General features: G+C 48.6%; 1 long non-coding RNA gene across 1 annotated transcript; it reads right to left on the bottom strand.

The window, feature by feature from the left end:
- Positions 1–13,144: 13,144 nt before the first annotated feature.
- Positions 13,145–14,316, bottom strand: LOC144327682 (uncharacterized). The gene is made up of 3 exons (XR_013392759.1): positions 13,862–14,316; positions 13,439–13,621; positions 13,145–13,220 (listed from the first exon to the last, which is right to left on the bottom strand). It is a non-coding gene; the product is annotated as an uncharacterized LOC144327682 (long non-coding RNA).
- Between the last annotated feature and the right edge of the window lie 9,301 nt (positions 14,317–23,617).

The raw sequence follows: 23,617 nt of genomic DNA on the forward strand, positions 1-23,617 counted from the left end.
CTCGATTGAGAAGACAATTAGGCTGCACCCGGCCCACGGGCCTTAGGTTGCCTACCCCTGGTCTGGGTGATGGGCCTTTAAAGGGAACAAAGGAAAGGGGCTCTGTGCAAGATGGCAAATGGGTGCCCCCCAACTCATGTGTAGTAAGAAAGGCAAAGCCAAATTTGGAGCAGAGTTTGAAGTCTGTAAGCTAGAAGTTGGGGAAGAGGCAGGCAGAAGCCAGAAAGAGAGAGATGCTTGATTTCTTTTTGAATCCAAGGTTGTGCCTATGGCTGATGCCAGGTCCTCCTAGAGTCGTCTCCGTCTCCTTCTCCTTCTCCTTCTTCTATGGTGATCACTTGTAGCTGAGTAAGATTGTCTTCCATGAACACAGTGAGTCCATAAGTGACTGTGGAGGCAAATTCTGGATCCATATGTCCTTCCACAGTGGGGACATTGGTTTCTGGGCAGGAGTTGATCACGGTGTGGATTTGCCAAGCGTGCCTTCCTCTTAGCGTGTTTCTCCCTTGTGTCCTGAGTTCGAGTGTCTTCAAAGCCCATGACACCTTTGGTAAAGGCTGTTCTCCAGTTGGAGTGCTCACAGGCCAGTGTTTCCCAGTTGTTGGTGTTTATACTACATTTTTAAAGATTTGCCTTGAGAGAGTCTTTCAACCTCTTTTGTTGACCACCAGCATTGCGCTTTCCATTTTTAAGTTCGGAATAGAGTACAGTGGTACCTTGGTTTACGAACTTAATCCATTCCGGAAGTCTGTTCTTAAACCAAAGCGTTCTTAAACATTCTTAAAGCAGCGTGGGACTCAATTTACAAATGGAACACACTCAACAGGAAGTGAAACGTGTTCTTATTCCAAGGCAAAGTTCACAAACCAAAACACCTACTTCTGGGTTTGCAGCATTCTTAACCCAAGTTGTTCATAAACTAAGTTGTTCTTAAACCAAGGTACCACTGTAGTTGCTTTGGAAGACGATAATCAGGCATCTGTACAACATGACCAGTCCAACGAAGTTGATGTTGAAGAATCATGGCTTTGACACTGGGGATCTTTGGTTCTTCCAGTACAGAGGTACCTTGCATTAAGTACTTAATTCGTTCTGGAGGTCCGTTCTTAACCTGAAACTGTTCTTAACCTGAAGCACCACTTTAGCTAATGGGGCCTCCTGCTGCCACCGCACCGCCGGAGCACAATTTATGTTCTCATCCTGAAGCAAAGTTCTTAACCCAAGGTACTATTTCTGGGTTAGCGGAGTCTGTAACCTGAAGCGTCTGTAACCTGAAGTGTCTGTAACCCGTTGTACCACTGTACACTGGTATTAGTTCGCCTGTCTTCCCAAGGGATATGTAAAAATTTTCAGAGACACTGAAAAATGTTGGGCAAATGTCCCAATCTTCCTCGAAATCACGACTGCCCTTCTTACTTTTTACAAACTACTTAAAAAAAACAACAAAATGATTTGGTCTCCTTGGCAGGTTTTGAATAAACATCCACAAATTTATTAATAGAATATATGACAGATAAGGTAATGATATGTATAATTTTTAACATGCAGAGAATAATATGTGCAAACAAATCAGAGAGGGGAGCTGAGGGAAGTCTTTGGTGGGGGGGGAGAGGGAGGGATTGGGAGGGGGGATTAAAAGGGCGGAAATAATGTAATTGATTATTTGGATTGATAATTTGTTTTGTTGTAATTGTCTAATAAAATAGATATTTTTTAAAAAAGAAAAAAAGAAAAATGCTGTGTAGGCTCAGGTTGTATGTATCATAACGATACTCTTAGTCTCTTCTGTACCTCATTCCAAAGGAAACATGAACCCCCTGGAACCAGTTACCCCTGGAATTTGAGGTTCCAAACTCGGAAATTGGGGTGGTATGCAGTACACAAGATAATTGCAGGCAACGGCAAATTTAAGGTACATCTGAAAGATTCGTGATCGCACCAAACCTGGAAGTGACTGAAAACATCACAAAATACAGTGGTACCTCGCAAGACGAATGCCTCGCAAGACGAAAGGGTTTTTGGTTTTTTGAGTTGCTTCGCAAGACGATTTTCCCTAAGGGCTTGCTTCGCAAGGCGGAAACGTCTTGCAAGTTTGTTTCCTTTTTCTTAACACCGTTAGTACAGTTGCGACTTGACTTCGAGGAGCAACTCATAGCACGCGGTGTGGTAGCCTTTTTTGAGGTTTTTGAAGACTTTGGTGATTTTTGAAGCTTTTCCAAAACTTTCCCGACACCGTGCTTCGCAAGACGAAAAAAATCGCAAGACGACAAAACTCGCGGAACGAATTAATTTCGTCTTGCGAGGCACCACTGTATGTCACTAAAAGGGTGCAATGGGGCAGGGCACACTTTTACACACTCTGGTGACACACACAAGGCCCGGGAACAGAACCCCCGCGCAAAGTGGTTGTCAACTGTAAAACTTTCAAAAGCTACAAAAGTCACCCTTAAAAATGAGTCCTGTTGACGAATATGTAAAATAAAATATTTTTTGAGGCTTTTGAAAACACTTTGTAATTTCAGGAACCCTGGAGGCTATGAGAAAGTGGGAGATTTTGATCATTTTAAACCTTTTGAAAATGTCTAACTTTCTGAAAATTAGTGAAATCCTAACCATTCAAGCTTCATAAAATTGCAAAAGGTTTGTAATTAACTGTTTCCTGCTTGCTATTGCAATGTTCCTTAAACCTTTGGCAGTTTTGGGACTCAGCTACATTGCCAAAGATAAAGCCCTTTATATGTGTCATAGGTGCATTATAACACTGTGGCACCAGATGGCGCTGTGGAGTTCTGTTTTTGCGAACCCGATTTCTGATACAAAGTTTACAACGTGCTTAACTGCAACGCTTCTTTCATGATCCAGCCTTGGTCAGATTTATTTATTTATCTTCTTTCTCTGTTGTGGAATCCAAAGGACCCAAGGGATCTTACTGAAGGTAGCCATTTCCCACAATTTAATGGACCTTTCTCTTCACCCTCCTCCATTATTTTGCATATTGCATTCTTGCCCCTGATACCACCATAGGAGCCAACTCTTGGGATCTGAGGTCCCTTCGCCCTGCATAAAATATTTGAGGCGATTGGGACCCCCAAAGTTGATGGGCATTGCCATTCAAATGGTGTGTGTGCACCGTGTCATGTCATCAATTAAGCAGGGTGGGGCTTACCTGGACCCCCCAATATTTTTTTTCAAGTTCCCCTCCCTGGACATCACTGATACGAAGGGATTTATTTTATTTTAACTCTCAATTGTTGGGACAACAAGGTGGCAAACTTTTAATTAAGATCGGTCAGGCCGCTGGCAGAATGAGTTTGGGGTGTCAGGGGTTCAGGAGCAGAGGCAAGGGCAAGGGAGGAAACAGAGAGCGAAGGGGAGGAGGCAGAAGAAAGGATGAGCGATGACGACGACCCGAGATCTCCGAGTCTCTCCAGTGAGTCGGAGGATTCACAGAAAGGAGCACCAGTGGCCAAGGCAAGGGGGGAGTTTAGGGGGGCACCCCAGGGAGATAGAGCCAGAGGGGAATCAGAGGAGAGCAGTTGGAGATCGGGTCCAGCGTCACCGCCAGAGAGCAGGGAAGAGGGAAGGAGCCAGGGGGCAAGCGCTGGCAGCTCACAGCAGGAGGGAGGGCACGAGTCAGGGGTGGCCACACCTCCATCTGGGAGCGAAGAAACGGTTAGACGGAAGGTGGAAGGTTGGGCGCGCGCGCCAAGTTCAAATGCACAGGAAGGAGGCGCAGTAGGCAGCCCGGAAAGAGAGCCGGGTCCTAAAGCCCGGCGCAAGGAGACAGGAGAGTCCGGGGGGTCAGCGTCCGAAGAATCCCGGAAGGAAGAGACCCAGGGGGGCAGAGGGACCCAGAGAAGAACAGTCAGGCGGAAAAGGTGGAGCAGGGCTAGGATATTAAGTTGGTGTACGAGGGGCGGAGATTCAGACGGAGCTTCGCCGATCTAGCTACTAGACGTAGGGTTGCACGCAGCAGCTTGAGAATGGAAACTGTAACTCAATAAAGACTTTTACTTAATGACCGCTGGCTAGCGTGATCCTCTGTGAGCTAGGATCTTGAAGCAACCCTGACAGTAAGCTCCGTCACCCGTATTGTGGGCATCTACAGCCTCGAGGAGAGGAGAGAAGCAGGTGCCTACTAGTGAGCTCACGAACGGCAGCCGACATGACGGCTGAACAGCAGATAGCGGAACTCAGAGAAGCAGTGTCACAGCTGAATGCCGAGGCTCTCGCATCCAGGAAGAGAGAGGAGGACGCAGCTGCCGCCTACAGGGATCTCCAGGTCAGGTTGGAAGTGCTTACGAAGCAAGGGCAACAGACACCCAAACCAGAGGGGATTGGGTTGGGGAGACGCACAGGCGGTCTGGTCTCTCACTTCGATGGGAACCTGCAACAGTATCCCAATTTTAAAGCAGACGTACTGTGTGCACTGCAACTGCTGAGTAAAGATTTTAGAGATGAGCAAGAGAAAGTGGGGTTCATCATGTCTTATTTGCATGGGGATGCCAGAGCATGGCTGCGCAATTTATGGAGGGATAACGATCCGGCGCTCCAAAATGCGAATGCCTTTATTAAAGCGATGGATGCGTGTTTTTTATCAAGCATTGACGTGGATCTTGCTCGGCAACAGATTCATGGACTGAAGCAGGGAAGGGCCAGCGTACGGCAGTACCATGCCCGCTTTTTCGCCTTGGCCAGTGCCCTAGAATGGGACAGAGATGCGACCCCTGTAAGAGACCTTTTCTGGGAGGGACTAAACAGCTCTGTAAAAGATGAGATTGCGAGGGGGGAGAGACCCCGGACCACCCAGGAGGTCGTGCAGAGGGCGCTGGCAGTGGGGGTACGGCTGGAAGGACGTCCGTGGAGCAGGGACGAAGGGCGTGGAGGGCGCGAAACAGCCAGGGGCTCCTCCTTCTTTCCCAGAGAAGCAGCACGTACGCAATCCACGCCTCCGCCAGGGGGAGGAGCTGAACCGATGGAGGTTGGAGGTGCCAGGGCTCAGTCAGCAACCAGAGCCCTAGCACCAGCAGCAGTGAAAGCGAAGCCTCCTAGAGGGAACAGGAAGTGTTACGTCTGTGAGGAGCCAGGGCATATGGCGAAAGAGTGTCCCCAGAGGCTCCACAAGCTCACTGCAGCCTCAGCAATGGCGACTGCAGCAACGCAGCAAGGAGAACCACAGCAGGGAAACGACGCTGTCTGGCTGGAGGAAGAGGCACTGGGGCCCAGCCAGACGTATTAATGATGCAGTCCCCAGAGATTTTACAGCCCGTGAACCCCCTCCCGCCCAAACCAGTGGTGAGGCTCACCGCGTCGCTCCAGCTGCCCAATGGCATCACCATGGACGTGCCAATCACCATTGACTCAGGCAGCAATGCGGACTTTATGGGGCAGGACTTCGTCAACCAGCATGCTATACAGTTGCTGCCGGCCACACTGCCCCTGCAGGTGGTCACGGTGGATGGCAGGGAGCTGCTAGGAGGGCAAGTGGTGCAGCAGACGCCACCGATGGTGATGCGACTTGGGAATCACCAAGAAGTCATCAGCTTCAACGTCACTCAATTGTCGGACACGCCCATTGTGTTGGGCATGAGTTGGCTGGACAAACACAGCCCAACGCTGGCTTGGTACCAGAGGCAGCTGACCTTCGGCTCTTCCTTTTGTGCTGAACACTGCATCGTGCCCAGGCAGGAAGGAGAGGAAGAGGAGTCACAGCTACTGCTAGGCACGCTACAAGCGATTCCCCACAAGTACGCAGAATTTTTGGAAGTTTTCTGCGAGAAGGAGGCAGACAGGCTACCCCCTCACAGGCCATATGACTGCAAGATTGACCTGCTGCCAGGGGCGGCGCTGCCTAAGGGGAGACTGTATTCCATGTCAGAGGACGAGCTGCAAGAACTCAAGGAGTTCATAGATCATAATTTGGAGCGCGGTTTCATCCGAGAGTCCAAGGCGGTGGGAGGCAGCCCGGTGTTCTTCGTTAAGAAGCGGGATACGCCCCAAAAGAGGCTCGTAGTGGATTACAGGATCTTGAACAGTGTGACTAAGCCGTCGGACTTCCCCATGCCCCGAATTGACGACCTCCTCGCAAAGGTGCGGAAGGGCAGAGTGTTCACCAAATTGGATCTGCGAGGTGCGTACAACCTCATTCGCATGCGGGAGGGAGACGAGTGGAAAACAGCCATGTTCACGCCACTGGGGACCTACGAATATAGAGTTATGCCTTTTGGATTGCAAAATGGCTCCCACGTTTTTCAAGCATTCATGCATCACGTGTTGGCGGGACTTCTCTACAAGACGTGCGTCTGTTTCTTAGATGACATCCTGATCTTTTCGGAGTCGCAACAGGAGCATGACAAACACGTCAAGGAAGTACTGAACAGGCTGAAGCACCATAGGCTCTACGCCAAGCTGGAGAAGTGCCAATTTGACGTGACGGAGGTGGATTTTCTGGGCTACAAGCTGTCTGACAAGGGGCTCGCCATGGACAGCGCCAAGGTTCGAGCGGTGTTGGATTGGAAGAGCCCGCGCAACCGGAAGGAGGTCCAACGGTTTGTCGGCTTTGCGAACTTCTATCGCAAGTTTATCAAGGGCTTCGCTATGCAGACGGCGGCCATCACTGACACGCTTAGCTCCAAGAAAAAGAAGTTCATTTGGACAGAGCAGGCGGAACAGTCCTTTCAGGCACTCAAGCGTCTCTTCGCGTCGGAAGAGCAGCTGCTTCATGTCAACCCCAGCAAGCCGATGAGGGTGGAGACTGACGCCTCGGACAGAGCCGTGGGGGCGGTCCTGCTGCAGAAAGACCCGCAGGGGGTGTGGCGACCGGGAGCGTTTTACTCCAGGAAGCTCAGCAAGTCCGAGCAGAACTACACCATATGGGACAGGGAGTTGCTGGCCATTCATGCAGCGTTCAAGGCGTGGAGGCACTTTCTGATCGGCGCCAAGCACACGGTGCAGGTTTGCACGGACCACAAGAACCTAGAGCACTGGCGCACGGCACAGTTCCTGAACCAGAGGCAGATACGTTGGGCTGAGTTCTTTGCGAACTTCGACTTCCGAATAGAGTATGTCCCGGGGGACACCAACATCATGGCGGACGCTCTCTCCCGCAAGCCACAGTATCTGGAGGAAGCAACGCCAGCGGCCGCCATGCACATCTTCGCACCAACAGTGTGGGCGTGCGCCGCGGCAACCGTGGATCTGGAGGCGGTGCGACGAGCGTTGCAAGGAGACTCCTTCGCGCAAGCAAAGATCTCAGAGGTGCAAAGGGGCAAAGCAGCGGCCGACGGTTTCCAGCTAAGAGATGGATTGCTCATCCGTAAAGGGGCCATCTACGTGCCGGGAGACGAACTTCGCGCCAAGGTGCTGCAGCAGCTGCACGACGCGCCCACTGCAGGGCACTTCGGCAAGGAGAAGACGGTGGAACTAGTAGCCAGGGATTTCTGGTGGCCTGGAATGAGAAGGGAGGTCGCGGACTACGTGGCGAGGTGTGACACCTGCCAGAGGGCGAAGCCAGTGCTTAGACCGCCGGCCGGACTGTTGGAACCGCTGCAAACTCCGGCCGAACCTTGGGAGAGGGTGGCCCTGGACTTTGTCACGGATCTGCCCAGCTCGAGGGGCAAGACGGCAGTGCTGGTGGTGGTGGACTTGTTCTCCAAGATGGCACATTTCATTCCGTGTGCGAAGGTGGCCACGGCGGAACAAACCGCCAAACTGTTCATAGACCACGTGTTCAAGGTTCACGGTCTGCCACGGTCTATTCTGTCCGACCGGGGGCGGCAGTTCATCTCAAATTTCTGGCAGCGGCTGATGGGCTTCCTGAACGTCAAGATCAACCTGGCGTCGGCGAGACACCCGCAAACCAACGGGCAAGCAGAACGGGTCAATGCCATCATGCAGCAGTACTTGAGGTGCTATGCAAATCAACAGCCTGCGACGTGGGTGGATTACCTGCCGCTCGCCGAGTTCGCTTACAACAACACGAAGCACGTGTCCACGGGGGTCACACCGTTCTTCGCCAACAACGGGAGGCACCCCAGAACCTTCCCGGGACTGGAAAGGCTGGGGGAAGGGGAGCCGCAGACGGCAGATGCGTTCGCGTCGGAACTGCAGGAAGTCCACGATCAGCTGAGGCGCCACCTGGAGCTGGCCAAGCACGCATACAAGGTACAAGCGGACAAACGCAGAAGGGTTGGCGAAGAGCTACACGTGGGGGACTGGGTCTGGTTAGCAGCCCACGCAGTGCCGGCCAGGTCGTTGGCCAAGAAGAAACTAGGGCATAAGCAACTGGGGCCCTATCAAGTCGAAGAGCAGGTCAACCCGGTGGCCTTCAGGCTGGCGCTTCCGGGGGGTTCCAGAATGCATCCGGTATTCCACAGATCGGTGCTCACTCCCTACAAGGCACCGCACAGGTTTCAGGAACCCGGAACGGCGCAGAGTCCGGCCAGAGACAGAACAGGGCACGCAGGAGTGGCACAGAAGGAGCGCATCAACGAAGTCACAGAGATTTTGGATTCCAGATGGGGGGAAGAAGGGGTAGAATACTTTCTCGCCAGGGAGGGCACCCCGGCCAGTGCGAACAGTTGGGTGCCGGACTACGCCTTGGACGAACCTCTGCTCAAAGACGAGTTTCATGCCCTCTTCCCACATAGACCGATGCCAGCAGACTTTTTCGACGACTGGCTTTTCACACCCACGCTTTCGGGCAGCACGTTCCGGGGGTTCGACTCTGACGAGGACCAGATACGAGACGTCCGTTCCCCGGAGGGGTCGCCCTCGGGATCTGCCTCAGAACCCTCGTATTGGTGGGACGACATACCAGAGGAACAGTGGCGCAGGAAGTGGCAAGAAGGTCCAGGCCGAGCAACGCCGCCTGGAGGAAGCGAGGGAGAGACGGACATGGACATTTTCGGGGACGATCCAGGTTTCGAGCACGGCGGCACAGAGATGGAAGCAGAGGTGACCGTCGTCAACGAGAGAAGGGAGGAAGAACCGGAAGACTTCGGAGGGAGGCCCGCTACGGGAACCGAACGGTACCCGACATTCGTCTCCTTGACGCAGCAGCACCCAGCTCCAGCACCGGAAGGAGGGGAAGGGGGAGTGGGGGGCTTCGAGGGGGGGATGGATGTCAGGGGTTCAGGAGCAGAGGCAAGGGCAAGGGAGGAAACAGAGAGCGAAGGGGAGGAGGCAGAAGAAAGGATGAGCGATGACGACGACCCGAGATCTCCGAGTCTCTCCAGTGAGTCGGAGGATTCACAGAAAGGAGCACCAGTGGCCAAGGCAAGGGGGGAGTTTAGGGGGGCACCCCAGGGAGATAGAGCCAGAGGGGAATCAGAGGAGAGCAGTTGGAGATCGGGTCCAGCGTCACCGCCAGAGAGCAGGGAAGAGGGAAGGAGCCAGGGGGCAAGCGCTGGCAGCTCACAGCAGGAGGGAGGGCACGAGTCAGGGGTGGCCACACCTCCATCTGGGAGCGAAGAAACGGTTAGACGGAAGGTGGAAGGTTGGGCGCGCGCGCCAAGTTCAAATGCACAGGAAGGAGGCGCAGTAGGCAGCCCGGAAAGAGAGCCGGGTCCTAAAGCCCGGCGCAAGGAGACAGGAGAGTCCGGGGGGTCAGCGTCCGAAGAATCCCGGAAGGAAGAGACCCAGGGGGGCAGAGGGACCCAGAGAAGAACAGTCAGGCGGAAAAGGTGGAGCAGGGCTAGGATATTAAGTTGGTGTACGAGGGGCGGAGATTCAGACGGAGCTTCGCCGATCTAGCTACTAGACGTAGGGTTGCACGCAGCAGCTTGAGAATGGAAACTGTAACTCAATAAAGACTTTTACTTAATGACCGCTGGCTAGCGTGATCCTCTGTGAGCTAGGATCTTGAAGCAACCCTGACAGATATCAAAGGCCTTAATGGCATGACAAATAATCTTGGGTGTTTAATTTCCTAATTTCCATTGTTTTAAATTATTAAACACGGGGGAATTTGAGCAATCAGAAGTGAGGGAACTTAGCCGAGCTGACAAGTGGCACAAATTAGTGGCTGCCTCGTTAGCGCTGGCACTGAGGTTGTATCAGTCTGTTTGAAAGAGAGGGAGCAAAGATCTAGGCTTCCCTAATCACCGTGTGGTATGCGAAGAATTAGAATGTTGTGTATTTTGCTTTTTGTAGCGACGAAGGTGGATTTTGTACGGAATCCAGGAGCTTTTATGGATTTAGCAGCCTCTGTGCGCAGTGATGTGCGGTTCAAATGGCAAAGCAAAAGGAAATAAAGGGGAGATTGATAAGCAGTTATTAAAGTTGGAACAATGGAACTGCGCATCCTTGATTTCAGCCACGCATCAGATTTGATATGACGGCAAACTCAAGCATTTGTAGACTCTGTGTTGCATAAGGGATGTGTTCTGGTAACGTGCACAGGGATTGCATAGCACACTAATTATTTATACATAATATGCGGCTCCATGAATGCCCAGAGCAAAAATTGGGCTGATCTGTTGCGTTGTTTCACTCTGTTAATACTTGTGGATGGGGGATAAGCTGTGGAGAGTTGTTTTAACACAACAGAATTTGGAAACGTACAATGCGTGCCGTGCTTTTTTGGACAGTGGTGAATGTGAGTTGAATGGCAAATGTGCATAAAGTCCAGCAACGGCGCACAGACATTGTTAAGAACGTGAACAAATGAATGGCTGGCTAGATGAGGAAAACTGGTGGGTGCCGACTGCTCAAGAGCCCTACCCCCCAGGGAGGACTTGGAAAAAGAAGATTTAGACCCTGGATTTCTACCATTGTAGTAGTAGTAGTAGTAGTAGTAGTAGTAGTAGTAGTAATAATAATAATAATAATAATAATAATAATAATAATAATAATAATAATAATTTATTATTTATACCCCACCCATCTGGCTGAGTTTCCCCAGGCACTCTGGGCGGCTCCCAATCAAGTGTTTAAAACAGTACAACGTTAAATATTTAAAACTTCCCTGAACAGGGCTGCCTTCAGATGTCTTTTAAAGATAGGATAGCTGCTTATTTCCTTCACATCTGATGGGAGGGTGTTCCACAGGGTGGGCGCCACTACCGGGAAGGCCCTCTGTCTGGTTCCCTGTAACCTCACTTCTCGCAATGGGGGAACCGCCAGAAGGCCCTCGGCGCTGGACCTCAGTGTCCAGGCTGAACTATGGGGGTGGAGACGCTCCTTCAGGTATACAGGACCGAGGCCGTTTAGGGCTTTAAAGGTCAGCACCAACACTTCGAATTGTGCTCGGAAACGTACTGGGAGTCGGTGCATCTCTTTGGAAAACCATGGGCCTTGCCAGTGGCTGAAAAACCATAGATGGGCAGGGGGCAGCATTTTTTGTTTCTTGCAGGCATTTTGTTGGCCACTTGGAGAACAGGATGCTGGAGTAGATGGCCTTATCCACAGGCTCTTATGTTCTTAAGTAACTGTACTAGGTCTATCCCAGGGGTCTGCAACCTTTAAGACAAAAAGAGCCACTTGGACCCGTTTTCGAAGAAAAAAAAACTGGGAGCCGCGAAACTCGTCATTATAAAAAATAACTTTTTTGTCACTTTTTTATTATTTCTTTGTTTGACCCCTCAAAATTACTCCTCCTCATAGAAATAAACGTTAAATTAACAAGTTACCTTTTTGTATGTGTGTGTTCTTCACTCCCCTTCAAAACAGTGACCAGCGTACATGCCCCCTTTCAATGCAGTGACCAGCGTACATGCCCCTTACAATGTAGCGGGCGGGCGGGCGGGTGGGAAGGTGACCTCGGGACGGTGCATGACTAACGCACGCACCGCCCCCATGCGACGTCACAGCCAGTACAGCGCCCGCCACAGTGGGGAGTGTCGGGGCACACAATGCGCCTCCTCCCCTCGCTAGTATCCGTCCCGGAGCTGCGGCAAAGGTGTAAAAGAGCCACATGCAGCTCCGGAGCCGCGGGTTGCAGACCCCTGGTCTATCCTTTCCAAAATATGTCGGGTCCCTGCCATTTTCCGTCCCTTTGTTGGGCATGCAAGAAACCTTGTACGCGTGCTAAAGTCACGATCCATCCTACAGCATGCAAAACCTTTTTGCCTTCTGTTAGGGGAGAAAAAGCAATGCGGGAGGTTGACCCACTGCCTCGCCTTTGCAGTGACCTTTCTGAAATGCCAGTGGCCAAAAATCAAATGACGCTGAGAAACGGAAAACACTTCCCTGCGCTTGAAAGAGATGCATCCCGATTTCATCTCCCGGGTCAGAGAATGGGGTCGTTTTGTTCAAATTTTATAGGCACGACTTACTTTTAAGCCAAGGAAATCCAGTGCTTTGGAATAAATCCGATCTCACTCCTTTGCGATGCAGAAACTGTGAAACGGCCACAGAGCCAAGATGGTCCAGCAGCTCCACATATAGCACTCCCTTTTCCTGCATTGTGGGCTGCATTTGTAATAGGAGTCGAAGGCACAGGTTTTGCACAGTAAAGTTGCCAATTAAATTTGTTTGCTATTCTCTAGTTATGCAACTTTATCAGGAGGGCGAATTAAAAATAATCCACCATGCTTGAATGAAGCAACAACAATATGCTGGAGGGCACAAATTTGATTAATGTTTGTCCTGTTGGGAGTACAATAATCAATCCTAGTGCCGCAACATGACCTCTCTTATTTAAATCTGACATTGGGGCTGAGAGGGATTTCCAGTCTACCAAAAATGTGGCTTACGTCTTTAACTTGGATAAAACACTGCTAGATGTATTTATAGTTTATATTTGTATGCTCCCATTCTTCCTGAGGGGTGTGTGGTATATTTCACCCACAAGAATCCCGTGGGACTGGTGTGATCAATATTTGAGCCATGGAAGTCGGCCATTTTGTCGCCAGATGGCTTTCTCTCTCTGATTAAGCTCAGTGGAACTGGTGGGTGACCATTTCAATGATACCCTCCACCCCCCAAAAAACCAATTACTTCTGATTTTGCCAGCCATTAATTGATTTTTATTTTTGCTAGACTTGTATGATCATAGAATCGTAGAAATGTAGAGTTGGAAGAGACCCCATCGGTAAAAAAAGCACCCTCTAGGATTAAAACCATGATCAAAGACTATCATGTTTGAAAATGAACTTTATTAGAATAACAGTAAAAATATATACTAATTAATTTACTTTTCTATCTGGATTTCTGGGGAAGGGGAACTGGGCAAAGGCAGGGAGAGAGCTGTATCGGAGCTGCTGCCTCACTGCTGTCGCCTGGAAGAGAAAAGAAGAGAAACGATTCTGAATATTTACATTTATTATTGTGTTGATAACCCATCTTTCTGAAAGGATCTCCAGGTGGCTTACACTATTCTCCCTTCCTCATCCCATCCCTGAACTCTTACTGAATCAGGGAGCTACCTTCCCCCCACCTCAGTGATCCAGATTCTCTCCGGCCCCCCTGTTCCTAATGAACAAAGATCAACACTCACCATCCATGTTGGTATCGGTGGCATCCAACCCCTGATCTTCTTATTTTCACTTTCTCCACCTTCCCATCTCTTATTATCTTCACCTCTTCATCCCATTCATCCTCCTCACAGACCAGGGGATGGATCTTTGTGACACGGCAGCAGGAGACCATCAGCTCACGGAGCCTTCTGAGACTTTGAAACCTAGTGAAGAAGAGCGAAAATAATCAGAAAATGGGTTCTAGATTCTTTCTTGATTCTATCTAACAGCTAAACTTGGTTTCAGAAGCCTCTATTGGAGAGCAAATAGTTGCTCTTCCCAAAGCCCTCATCCCATCCCTGAACTCTTCTTGAATCAGGAAGCTGCCTCCCCTCCCGTCCCCCCTCAGTGACCCAGATTCTCTCTGGCCTTCCTGTTCCTGATGAACAAATATCAGCACTCACTACCCATGTTGTCATCGGTGGCATCCACCCCTTGGTCGCATGGTCTGACAAAGATTCTTCTGATTTTCATCAATTCCACCTTTCCATTTTTCATCACATTGACTTCCTTGTCCCACTGATCCTCCTGCTCACAGACCAGGGGGTGTATCTTCAGCATGCGATAGCAGGAGACCATCAGCCCATGGAGCCTTTGGAGCCTTTGGAATCTAGGGAAGAAAAGGGAAACTGATAAGGAAATGGGTTCTAGATACTTTCTTGATACTCTTTGTCTCTGTGCTAAATTTGGGACACCGGGCAGCTGAACCTACTTTCAGAAACCTCTCATGGAAAGTGCAGCAAACAGTTGAACCCACGGAGGAGGGCATTTTGTCAAAGGACCCTCTCAAACTGGGAGATGCCCTTCTTGTGATGATGACCACAAGGGGGAAGGCAAGCCATTTCCCTCAAAGCAGCTAAGGGGGCACCTCGTCGCGGGGATTCAAACCACTGACCTTCTGATCGGCAAGTCCTAGGCTCTGTGGTTTAACCCACAGTGCCACCCGCGTCCCTTCTAAATCTTAAGGGATAGCAAAAGAAGCAGACTGCGGAAAGAAGAAGAGATATACTTACAGGCAAGATGAAGAGATTTTCATTTTTCGGAAAACACAATTCACACAAACGACCTCTTTTCTTTGAACTATCCATAAATAGGGGGACGTGTCAGAAAGATCCACAGACACCATCCATATCAGCAGTGGTGGCCTCCATCCCCTGGTCGCTTGGTTGAACATATAGTGATTCCATCTTCACTAATGTTTCCTTTTTATTTTTCATGACCATCACTCCATCCTCCGATTTCTCCCTCACAGACCCCATGGGTCTCTAACACCGACTCCCACTCCAACTGCCTCCCTTGGAACTCTGGCCAGTCAGGAGCTGTCGTCAGTTAACGGTTTTCTGGCAGGGGGGGAAACATTCGGTGACTCAACCTGCTCACTAAACAAACTTTTCCGTCGCATGTCCCACCCCCGAAAATCATGCCGTAGGCGAGGTTGCATATATCAGCCTCGATGCAGCAATTGTAAAAAGTATTTTGGGGTTCCTGCTTCAATACGCAAATATACGTGTATTGTATACACAATACTTTATACACTTTATAATACTATTAAGCTATAAGCACTACAAAGTTCTAAACATTCCCACCACCCCTCTGAGTAATACCCCTCCCCACCTTCTCACTATATAGAAGGATCTGGCAACTTCTGTTTCAGTGTATCTGAAGAAGTGTGCATGCACACGAAAGCTCATACCAAGAACTAACTTAGTTGGTCTTTAAGGTGCTACTGGAAGGAATTTTTTTGTTTTGACTATGGCAGACCAACACGGCTACCTATCTGTAACTAAACATAACTATGTAGCATAACACTTAACTCTATATTCTTTTACATCTATAGATAGGCGTTGCGCTTTAAAAAAAATACAGGATCCAAATACATTTTAACCATTTTTAAGTTTGCATTTTAACTAATTGCATTTCAAACAATCACATCTCATCAAACAAGCATATACACAGTATGATTGCCCTGTACTTATCTAAATGTTTCGAGATACGGCATCCGCAATCACATTATCCTTCCCTCTGATGTGGGAGACATCAAAATTGTAGCCTGGCAATATCCACCTTATTAGTTTGCTATTGGCACCTTTCACTTGCTTTAACCATTTCAGAGGGAAATGGTCAGTACAAAGGGTAAATGTTCCACCCCACAAGTATGGCTTTAACTTGCCAGTAGCCCACACAATGGCTAAACATTCCCGTTCAGTGACAGAAAGGTGTTGTTTCCTCCCCAAGAGTTTCCTACTAAAGTATAGGACGGGGTGCAGTTGTCTCTTAGGCTAAAGGGCTAGCTCTCAAAATAGGCTCCGTTAAGGCTGCTTTTAAATGCTCACATTCTGCTTGCCACTGGGCCGTCCACATTACCTTATCTGGGTGGTCTTTCTTTACACGGTCATGTAAAGGAGCAGCATGGGGGCTAAAATCAGGAATAAATTGGTGATAATATCTTACCACCCCCAGAAAAGCTGCCATTTGGTGTGTGTTTTTGTAGAGGGCCTAGGCCACTCTCTCGCTCTTTTAATGTGTTTTTATTAAAGATTTCTTGGTTTACAAACGTATGTGCAATGTTTCTTTTTTCAAGTTACATTTTCTCCAGGTCAGCTTCATTTGTTGGGGACATTAGTGTGACATTAGGGGGGCAAGTGGGGAAGAGGTGGAAGGGGCCGTGGTGGGTGGGGTTGGGGTTGGGGTTGGGTGGCAATATTTCTGTTCGACTTGATGTATGTGTGGGGCTTTGTGTCAGTGGAGCTTGTGTGGGTTCTCTTTGCTATTCGCTTGTGTTCCTTTGGTGGTGAGAGAAGTTGGGGTTGGCATAGGGTACGGTTGCTTGTTTGTGATTGGCTGTGGTGAACTTTGTTTTTGTGTGTGAGTGGGGTGGGTGGGTGTTTTTGAATCAGGTTAGCCAGATTGATTCATATACTGTTGACGGATTCTTGTCATTGTCTTGTTGGGCTGTGTATGTGATAAAGGAGATCCATACTGGGGTGAAGGCATTTTCTTCTATTTGTCCCTGTGTCAGTTTCAATTTATGGGTTAATTTTTCTAGTAAGGCTGTTTCCCATACTATTTGGTACCATTGGTCCATGTTCGCTCCTGAAAGGGCTAGGCCACTCTTGAATGACCTTTATTATGCTCCAATCAGGTTGTATCGTACCACCCCCTAGGGTGTGACCTAAATACTTTACCTGCTTCAAAGCAAACTGCCATTTAGAAGCTTTGACAGTTGACTTTGTCCGTTGGAACACGATGGCTAGTTGCTGTAGATGTTCCTTCCAGGGCTGGCTGAAGATGGCTACATCATCAGTATCAGAGAGGGCGAACTCTTTTAACCCCACCAGCATCTTATCAATTAAACGCTGAAAGGTGGCCGGAGCATTCCTTAACCCAAAAGCTAAAACAATGGGCTCAAATAACCCATCTCAAGTTCTAAAAGCGGTCTTGGGTTGATCTTTAGGCTCCATCGCCACCTGCCAATATCTTTTGGTTAAGTCTATAGTAGAAATGAAATGGGCAGCCCCCATTGTCTCTACCAACTCATCTATCTTCGGTATTGGATAGATGTCAGGCACGGTCACTTGGTTTAAACGCCTGTAGCCCACACAAATTTTGTGACAGCAGTCACAAAATTAAAAGACGCCTGCTTCTTGAGAGAAAAGCTATGACAAACCTAGACAGCATCTTAAAAAGCAGAGACATCACCTTGCCAACAAAGGTCTGTATAGTTAAAGCTATGGTTTTCCCAGTAGTGATGTATGGAAGTGAGAGCTGGACCATAAAGAAGGCTGATCACCGAAGAATTGATGCTTTTGAATTATGGTGCTGGAGAAGACTCTTGAGAGTCCCATGGACTGCAAGAAGATCAAATCTATTCATTCTTAAGGAAATCAGCCCTGAGTGCTCACTGGAAGGACAGATCGTGAAGCTGAGGCTCCAATACTTTGGCCACCTCATGAGAAGTGAAGACTCCCTGGAAAAGACCCTGATGTTGAGAAAGATGGAGGGCACAAGGAGAAGGGGACGGCAGAGGACGAGATGGTTTGGTAGTGTTCTCAAAGCTGCCAGCATGAGTTTGACCAAACTGTGGGAGGCAGTGGAAGACAGGAGTGCCTGGCGTGCTCTGGTCCATGGGGTCACGAAGAGTCGGACACGACTAAACGACTAAACAACAACAGCCCACACAAAAGCAAACAGTCTGGTCTGGTTTGGGACTATTAAACCCAGGTCCAACATCTCCCAAATCTCATTGGAGATGATGTCAGCTTGAGGACCTGTTACCCGATATGGAGGCAAAGCTATGGGTCTAGCCTCTCCAGTCTCAATTTTGAGCAGAGCCGAATTAGTCTTCCCAGGAAAATGTGAGAAGATTTTCTGGTATTCTGTAAGAACAGCTTTAACTTGCCATTCCTGTTCTTCTGTTAAATCAGGGGACAGGATCACCTCTTGCGGGGGGCTTCCTTGACTTAACCTCCCCCAGCCTGTCGAATTGACGCATGGCTTTATTTCCGACACAATTGTTTGATTTTTGACGTCACCCCCGGAGGCGCACTCCACTTCTTCACGAGACAGACAAATGCCAACATCAAAAGCTATTTGAAACAATTTTATTTCATGCACGAAAGAAAATCTGACATGTGATTATTATGATTAAGGTATTCAGACAACAGGCGGCACGTTTATTGATCCAATTTTGAAGTTATGATTTGTCCACTTTAATGATTTATTATATATAGTATCTTTAGTTTAGAGTAATCAATAAGGGGGTGGGAAGGGAAGCAGCTTTGAATGTGGAACTAGTGGGTGGGTGCCGTGAATATGGATCAATTTCCACAGGTAGAATCTTGTGCTTTTGATGGAGAATTATGTTGAGAGGCTGACCTTGTTTTTCAGACAGAGGGTCAGAGGGAGATGATGGCCCTGCTACTAACCCATCACAAAAACTATCTACAAGACGAAGGGGTCTCTGAGGAGCCAGTTGCCAGGGCAATGTGGGTGTGATGTCACACTGGGGGGGGGGGGAGTTGTCATTTAACACAGTTTTTTTGGGCAAGGTGTTATGGGAACAAGGAGGCGGAAATTAGAAGACCTCCGTATGGGGGCTGAAGGTCAGAAGTACCTTGGCAGGCTGGCCAAAGGAAGGCTGGGACAGAGGCATGGAGATGTCTTGGAGCCCAGTGCTGCTTTGCTGTAGGGAGATGTAATGCCCCCCACCATCCAAGAGCCAAGCTGTATATATGTGTGGGAAAAACCATACATCCAAAAGACACTGCAGTCTCTGTTGTGCCTCATTCCAAGGAAGCACAAAGCCTGGTTAAGTGCCAGGCTCCTAGAACCTCTCACCCCTCAACAGACATTGGAGTGAGCTATCACAATATTGTCCTAGGATGTTCCTCTGGGTTCCCTTTAGAATGCACCAACTGGATGGAATTTCTACCCCGCCTTCCTCAGTCTGTGTCCTGTCTTCTTCACACATGCACATCTAGGAGCAACAACAAGGGAAAGGAGCCAAACTGTAGACTCCTGCAGCGAGACCCCAGATTCCCACCCGTGCCCACCCACAACTGTTGGGCAAAAAAGCACCCCCAAGGGTAAAAGGATGATCAAGGACTAGCATGTTTGTAATACAACCTTTATTAGAATAAAAGAAAAGAAGGGGGGAACTGGGCCTTTGGGGGAGGGGAGCTATCTAGTTAACTTGATTTCTTATGTTTCCGGTAAGATTTGCCATTTCTGCATATTCCATAAGTTTTTGTATCCATTTTTCTTTCGCTGGGACTTCTTCTTCTTCTTTCCATTTTTGGGCAAGTAACATTCTTGCTGCTGTAGATGCACCCATACTCTTGGGGAAAAGAACCGCCAGGGATAAAAAAATGACCAAAGACTAGCATATTTGCAATAAAAACCTTTATTAGAATAAAAAAAATTAATTGGGGAAGGGGGAAACTGGTCCTTGGTGGGGAGAGCTGCTGGCCTCACTGTTGCCGCTACCTGGAAGAGAAAAGAACAGAAAAGATTCTTAATATTTCCATTGAGGATCTCCAGGTGGCCCACATTATTCTCCCTTCCTCATCCAATCCCTAAACTCTTCTTAAATCAGGGAGCTGCCTCTCCCCCCCACCCCAGCCAGCCAGATTCTCTCTGGCCTCCCTGTTCTTCGTGGACAAAGATCAACACTCACCACTGGTGGAATCACTGGTGGCATCCATCCCCTGGTCCTTCGGCCTCACATAAATTGTATGAACTCTGATCTTCTTTCCATTAATCTTCACGGTGTCTTCGTCCAGGGGATGGATTTTTATGGAGCGGCAACAGGAGGCCAGCAGCTCTCTCAACCTGCGCAGACCGGAACATCTAGGGAAGAAAAGGAAGAAGGTCACGAAATGGATTCTCGTTATTTCCTCGCTACTCTCTATCCCTGCACTGCAAACCATTTCCCTCAAAGCAGCTAAGGGGGCCCTGAGGACAATCTTTAAAAATTAATCTAACCATGACCTGGTTCCCTATGTGTCTAAATCTTAAGGAATAGCTAAAGAAATAGGGGGAAGAATAAGAGAACTTACAAGCGCGACGACTGAACCTTCATTATGTCGACAACCAAAAGCACTCTCTCTAAATACAATCATTAAATTCAAATAGTTGCTCTGCCCAAAGTTCTCGGCCAACCAATCAGCAGGGGACATGTCACAATGGAAAACATGACTCTGTTACTTTAGCTACCTTGCTTAACAATGGGCATTGCTCCCCTTAATATTTATTTTTCAGATATATCTTCCAGTGGGTTAAGTGGTTTTATTCAATTTATTTAGGAAAGATCTAAACCACTGAGCCTCTTGGGCTTGATGATCGAAAGGTCAGCAGTTTGAATCCCCATGATGGGTTGAGCTCCCATTGATCTGTCTCATCTCCTGCCAACCTAGAATTTTGAAAGCACACCAGTGCAAGTAGATAAATAGGTAAATGGCATTTCCGTGTGCTCTGGTTTCCATCACGGTGTCCTGTTACGCCAGAAATGGTTTAGTCCTGCTGGCCACATGACCCAGAAAGATGTCTGTGGACAAACACCTGCTCCCTCGGCCTGAAAGCGAGATGAGCGCTGCAACCCCATGGTCGCCTTGGACTGAACCGAACCATCCAGGGGTCCTTTAGCTTTTACCTTTACTATAGAAACACAATACAGGTGGCTCCCGGTTTAGACACGTCCGAATGACGCATGATTGGCCGACCGGGTGAACTAGCAGGATGGGGTGGCGGTGGATTGGTGGACCAAATGGGTGACAGCTGCTTGCAGCACTCCTCTGATTGGCCCAGCAGTGCATGTGGAGGGGAGCTCGTCCCGTTTTTTGAACGAAGAGTCCTTTTCTGGATCTAAACTGGGGACCCCTTGCCAATAATCTCTGAGCTTCTCTGTGATGCCAGGACTCCTACTGCTCTTGGTGCAGACTAAGTTCTGAGGCTGGGTGCTTGTGAGCAGTGTGTTAGGATTGGGCTAAGGAATGTCTCTTCACAAGTGTGACCCCCCCTCCCCAATCCAGATTTTGCTATGAGCATAGTAGCCTGTACCTGAGAAGGGAAGCACACATCCGTGAAAATCCTAATAAAATATTCTGAACACGGTGCTGAACTTGTTAAAAAAAACCAAAAACTTTTTGCTTCCATTCTGATATTCTCTTTCCAATAAACCGTTAAGATGCTGAAGAGTAAGGTAAAGGTAAAGGGACCCCTGACCATTAGGTCCAGTCGTGGCCGACTCTGGGGTTGCGGCGCTCATCTAGCTTTACTGGCCGAGGGAGCCGGCGTACAGCTTCCAGGTCATGTGGCCAGCATGACTAAGCCACTTCTGGCAAACCAGAGCAGCGCACGGAAATGCCATTTACCTTCCCGCCGGAGCAGTACCTATTTATCTACTTGCACTTTGACGTGCTTTCGAACTGCTAGGTTGGCAGGACCAGGGACTGAGCAACGGGAGCTCACCCCGTCGCGAGGATTCGAACCACCGACCTTCTGATCAGCAAGTCCTAGGCTCTGTGGTTTAACCCACAGCACCACCTGCGTCCCTGCTGAAGAGTAATGCATATTATTAATGCCGATTGCATTTTTGCCAATAAGTAGGGGATCTTCAACTTGAACTTTTATATTTTGAACTGATGCTCACATTTTCAGTCCTAGACTGGATGTATTTCAAATGCTATTTAAAACAGATTACAGTCTCACTTTTTAAAACAAAAAAGCCCACAACTTTAGTTGACTTTGGATTGTATCCTTGTTTCTGGGGAAACTAAAGGAAATGCCTAAGGAGAAACAACAAAAATATCCCTTCTTTTTGCAATAGGATTTTCTCGCTATGTGAAGTCATAGGTGAGTTTTCTTTTCATTTCAGTGACTCACTACAAAAAGGGATAGTAGTGGATAAAGCATTACACATAATTCATACCGCAGGAGGAGAGGTATACATAACGTTTTGAAGGAAGTGCTATCATCATTTGTTCATTTCCCTTCTCGGGAAACCACCCAAATGATTTTGTTTTAGTAACACACTTAGTTGTAATACGATTTTAGATGTAATCTAGATCCCACTGAGGTCAAGAGGGAAGCACCCACCGTGATGTTCATGGTTGTGTCACGTAGTTGCTAACGGACAGAGGCGGCCATTTTGTGCACTAGTACCCAGGAATAAGTCCTACTGGATTTATTGAGACTTTTAAAAGCATTTCAAGCTTTTCCAGGAGATGTTTTTTGTGCTTTTGCTGATAGTCTTTTTTATTTTTCTATAACGCCACTTCACATCTAGAAATTATGAACCTCCCTTCTCTGTTGCTATGTATAGATTTTGCCCAGACTGCAAAAGGGGGTCAGGAGGGAGAATAAAAGTAAAGAGCGCTCTATGTGCTTGCTCATCTATACCACCATTGCTCCTGGCAAAACAGCTTTTGCAGGTGTTTGTGTTGTTTAAGAGACTTCCAAATATAAATGGGGTTGGGGGGGAAAGCTAAGACTAACGACAAAGCGTGTTCTCCTTCATGGAGAGCACGTGTTGCGGTGGGGGCCGACAGGACACTCCAAAGTTGTGGGGCGGGCTAATTGATCGTTGGCCACTGTTGTGATTGGGCTTCCCTTGTTGTTGGGAAGAAGTTAATGTTGCCATTTGTTGATTGACAGCCAGAAATGCTAAAACTCCCTGCACGAGGCTAGGGCTTCCTCTTTTCGCCCCATGCATCGGATTGCCCGTCCCCCCTCCCTATATTTAGGGTTGTTCGCTTGACCTTGCTATGCCTGTCATGGGGTCGTCTGCTCTTGGGGCAGGGGCCCGGTAGGAATTTTGTCCATCTGGCTGATTGGCTGGGGCCATTTGGTTTTTGCCTACTGCGTAGGAAATTGTCACAACTTGTAAGGTTGCAGTTAGGCATTGGTTTATGGTTTGGTTGGTTGAGGGGCATGGATTGGCTGTGCCTGCCCCTCTAATGCTGCTGCTGCAAGGGATTCCGTTAAAGGAATACAGTGGTACCTCGCAAGACGAATGCCTCGCAAGACGAAAAACTCACAAGATGAAAGAGTTTTTCGTTTTTTTAGTTGCTTCGCAAGACGAATTTCCTATGGGCTTGCTTCGCAAGACGAAAACGTCTTGCAAGTTTGTTTCCTTTTTCTTAAAACCGCTAATAACCAGGGTATTTGCTTCGCAAGACGAAAAATTCGCAAGACGAAAAAACTCGCAGAGCGAATTAATTTCGCCTTGCGAGGCACCATTGTACAGGGGCTCACCATTGCTTTCGTCCAAACCCTGTCAAGGGGCTAGGGCAACGCAAGAGCCCCTGGTTGCATTTGGGGAGGGCTGAGGGCAGGTTCCCCGCTCCGTCGCTACCCCCAAGTGTATTCCCCTTTTCTGACTTTTGCAGGCTTGCGGAATGTCAGTCTGTCCCCCACTGGGGGGCAGATAGTCGCAACCAATGCCTAAGCAACCACTCACATTTTTTGTATTTTAATAAAGCTGTGGCCAAAATTATGCCAAAACCTTAAACAAAATTTCTGTGTGATGTGTGAGTTATTTGGGGTGGCCCTGGGGACCTCGACAGGCAAAAAGTAAAACTATTGCTTTTCTTCTGTCTGTGTCATAGACATGACTGCACACAAGCAAGAGGAGCAGTCTGAGTGGGGGGGGCACAGTTAGG

This window comes from Podarcis muralis, chromosome 5 (genome assembly GCF_964188315.1).
Source record: "Podarcis muralis chromosome 5, rPodMur119.hap1.1, whole genome shotgun sequence".
NCBI classification, from domain to species: Eukaryota; Metazoa; Chordata; class Lepidosauria; order Squamata; family Lacertidae; genus Podarcis; species Podarcis muralis.